The sequence below is a fragment of the Tamandua tetradactyla genome, chromosome 15 (assembly GCF_023851605.1).
Source record: "Tamandua tetradactyla isolate mTamTet1 chromosome 15, mTamTet1.pri, whole genome shotgun sequence".
NCBI classification, from domain to species: domain Eukaryota; kingdom Metazoa; phylum Chordata; class Mammalia; order Pilosa; family Myrmecophagidae; genus Tamandua; species Tamandua tetradactyla.
In genome coordinates this window covers 40,172,673-40,177,195 of record NC_135341.1, presented here as the reverse complement: position 1 = coordinate 40,177,195, position 4,523 = coordinate 40,172,673, and positions in this window count along the sequence as shown.

The window sequence follows — 4,523 nt, the reverse complement described above, 5'->3', positions numbered from 1 at the left end:
CCCAGCCCTTCCCCAGCTATATCCCTGGAAGCCTAAGGACGTGCCTGGCCAGACACCACTGGACTCAGCAGCCTTGGTCTCAGTGTGTCTGGAAGGACCCCAAAAAGTCCCCTGCCCGAAAGCATCTTCCCCTTTGGCACCACCAGAGAATCTCCCTGTTCTCATTTTTCTTCAGAGAATGACAGGGAAGACTCCAGTGAAAATGCCCATGTAATCCAGGGTGGCTGATAAACTAGAATCCACCTTAACAGCCAGGCAGGGACTGCTTACCAGAAGGTAATGGAACATGGATCAGATTCATAACGTGGTTGCAAAAGTCAGGCTAAGAAAGATACAAACTCAAACACTGCCAATTTCTCAACTCTTATCTTTTACAATGCATGATTTTAAATGAGATACCCGAAGATAAATGGTCAATGGGAAAGACTTCCAACTCACTTCAGATTTGTGCATCACAAGTTGGTCCTGTCTTCCAGGCTCACTGGAAGCCTCTGGGAGACGCAGGGAGGCTTCAGTCAGAGTTTGCAGGGGATGCTTCTTGGAGAAACTCCAGATCTAGGTGCTGAGGCAAGCCAGGGACTGGGCCACTTGAGAAGAGGGATTAGTGGGTGAGCCCATGCAGCCAGGCACCCGCAGGCCCACTCACCTACAGACTCCACTCCCTGCAGCAGGGAGCATGTTTCAGGGAACTTTCCACACTTGTCTTATGACTTGTGTTATACTGATTACACTTAACACTTTCCTTATCCTTGTTGATAGCTCATTAAATTCAATAATGTAATTAAAAGTGCTTCCTAAACTAAGAGTATCCTACAAAATCAGTATTGAATTTTAGCTTTGCAGGATCAGAGTGGTCACTCAGGCCCTTGACTTCTCCGTTGGTCAAGAGGAGGCTGGAAGGGGTGGGCCGCGGTGGCTCAGCGGGCAAAGTGCTTGCCTGCTATGCCGGAGGACCTCGGTTCGATTCCCGGCCCCAGCCCATGTAACAAAAAACGGAAAAACAAAATACAATAAAACAAGAAAATGTTTAAAGATGTTTCCCTTTCTTCCTTCCTTCTATCCTTCCTTCCTTCTATCTGTCTATGTTTCCCTTTCTTCCTTCCTTCCTTCCTTCTCTCTGTCTTTCCTTTAAAAAAAAAAAAAAAAAAGAGGAGGCTGGAAGTAAGGAATCAAGGTAAAGGAACTGCTGAGAGGGGACAGGGGAAACAGTGATGCTCAACTGCTGCCTGTTTGACAGTCTCTGGTGGGCCCTAGTAAAGAAGCGCAGGTTTTGAAATCTCTAAATTATAATTCAGCTGCCTTGATTGCTCATAATGATTGTATAGCCATTACCTTCTGCTCTTGCGATTGTAAAGTCCTTGTGACTAACCTTCATTGGTATCCAGTTTTTCAACTTTGGAGTCTTGTAATCACTAAAGACAGCCCCTAATGTTTATTAATGAAGTGCCTTGGGTCAGCCCAGAACTAACCCACCCCAAATCTAAAGTTATCTTCAGGATCAAGACTGGATCTAACCAAACTGGGCCTGCTGACATGTACCATAGCTTAGACTTTAACCTACAAGTCATTTGTACCTCTCCCCCATTTTCTTACACACATCATGTAACTAAGCACGGAATCAATCTGCACATGCTCAATAATTAAATCACCTCTAATTACATCATCTGGGGCTACTGTGCTCATTATCCTAAATCCTGCTCATCTTTTTCTCTGATAAAACTATCAGAATTACTAGAGTCCAAGGAGACAGATTTTGGGCCGCTAGGCCATCTGCTCTCTTACTACACGCCTAGTAATAAACTCTTCCGCTCTGAAAAAAAAAAAAAAGTGCAGGTTTGCCCAAGGTTGAATCCACCCAGAGATACAGCAGGCTACTGATCCACTTGAGACTTCCTCTCAGGTTTCTCCCAGCCACCCAGAGCCCTCCTTACTTGCAACGGCCATAATTTACAAATCAAAGAGATAACACACTCTTCAAGCTCTGGTGGGGTTCAGGGATCATAGGTAGAAATGTTTGAAGTCTGGACTGTCCTCGAAACTCGGGGTGGACTGGTTACTGTCTGAGCAATCTCGACCACATGCACCTTTTAACTGTCTGCCTTGGTGACACAGTCCTTTTGGGCTGCACGTTCATGAGTGTTTCTTGCTTTCCATTCAATGGTTGGCCATGTCACAACAGAGGGGAAAGCCCAGGCCGTGCGTGGAGTGAGTTGGATTTCAGACCCTGCCTCCTTAGACTCCACCCCAACTGTCATCCTCACTTTCAAAAGGTCAAACCATTCATTTATTTTGGTCATTCATTTTGGTCATTTATTTTATCTATTTTTTTCCCTTTTTTCATCTGTTTTTTAATTTACTGCACATGCTAGTAGCTGTTTGCTATTTAAGCATTGAATTTTTGACTTTGAATTCCCTTACCTCTTCCCAATTAAAATGATGAAATGTTGACATATTTTAGAGTCGTGTGACTCAAATTAAACAACGGAAGCCTTGCTTTATATGGACATTTGCAATTTATATTTAATGCACCTAAATAAACGGGCCAGTTTCAACTGGACATAAGCACACCAGCTCCAAGAGCAGTCACTTGCTTCCAGGTCAGACAGACATAGGTTGGAATTCCAGCTCTGCCATTTACACTCATGGGAGCTCAAGCACGTTATTCAGTCTTTCTCGGTGTCAGTTTTCATGTCCATCAAACAGGGATGATGACGGCTTGTGAGGGCTTCAGTGAAGATCCATAGCATAGCGTAAAACACAATGTAACCTACATAAATATTTGTTTCATCTTCCCCATTCTTTCTCCTTCTCTCAGGAAATTATGCTTAAATGTTAGCATCCCCTCTTTTTGTTATTTTTGCACTCCTGACTATGAAAAAATGAGATACTAATATGTCATATGTAAAGCACTGCAAGGCCCTGGAGGGAATGGGTCTTGCCCCAGTGAGGCTCTAGAAGGAAGGCCATCACTCTGCTCACAGAAAGGCTTGGGGCTAGCAAACTAGAACAATCTGTAAGAGCTGGGACCAGCTAAAGAAATGGATGGTCCTAATTGGCTCCCTGATTTTTGCTTTGTTTACCTTGAACTTGCCTATGAAAGGCTGAAGCACTGTTGAGAGGCAGTACTTGCATCTCAAGGGTGAATGAAAGCATCTCCCTCCGACAAGGGCTTCCAGGAGCCTTGTCATAAAGGCAGGACCACAGCACAGACATGGCCCTTTCCCGGGGGCTCTGCCAAGTCCACCGACTCAGCTCAATCTCGTTTCCTGCCAGCTCTCTTCTGACCAGTGACTCTGGTTTCAGAATTTCTGCTTCCACTCAGCCCCCAAACTCCATAAGTAGCCCCACTTCCTTAGGAATGGTATGTCTTCCAAATATTTGAATTTGCTTGTTAGACTGGCTTGCTATTTACCTGGAGCTGAATCATCTCTCAATGGTTAGGATTCATGGTTTGCAGGCTGGTCTCACTGGCTGGGTTTTTCTTCTCCATCTGGCTGAGGATTTTTTTTAAAAAGGAGGCCAAAAATCTCTGGAATCAAGATAAATCATATTTTCATGCAACATTTTAAAACACAAAGTCAATGCAAAAATCCATGACAGACAAAATATCTATATATCTATATCTATATCTATAAATATAGATATAGATATAGATAGATAGATATATTTTTTGCTTGGGCAGGCACCAGGAACTACCAATATTTTAAATGAAGACAGACTCTTACCCTGCCCTTGCAAAGCTCACCTCACTTGCCCCCACCCCGCCCCAACTTGACTGACGGTTTTTAAACCTGGGTGTGCCCTTCCACAGGACTGTTCCCTTGTCATGCTCTTTATTTCAGTCCCAGACCCTCCTCCCCTCACCATATCTGATAACTCAGTTCTCAGAGCCAAGAGTATGCTATACTGAATGTGAATGTCTTAAGATCCTGTTGGACCTTGGCACCCTCTGGTATCTTCCTTCACCATTTTGGGACAACCCATAGTCAAAAATTAAAGTAGCATAACACTCCCATTTCCAAGAAAGGAGAAAGAAGAAGGGTTCTGTTTGGGTGACACCAGGTAACAATGATAATAGAAGCACCAACTTCTCCCATCTACTAGGGCCTCCTCTGAGCCAGGAGCTACATAGAAGGCAAAGCAGGTTTATTTTCCCAACACTCTGCCCTGTTGGTATTTCACGAGGCTTCTCCTGGGGCTGCAGCCCCTGCTTCTCTCCTGCCCTCTGAGAACCGCTTCTGCCACACAGCTCAGGCTGCTGCCCCACTGGGCCAGGGCAAGCGTGAGGAGGGAGTCACTGAAACCCCTGCCTGGGAAAATGCACCATGTTGACCCTAGTGGCTGTCTCAGGAGCCAACGTGGCCAGAAACCAACCAAGCCGACGAAGCTCTGCCCCATTCCCATAACTCACTGCAGCCTCTGAGTGGGCCTGGAAGCAACACCAGCCCCACTGCCATGAGCACACCCAGCACCCAGATGTGTCCCCAACAAAAGGAACCAAGGATACATGGAGGAAAGAGCCG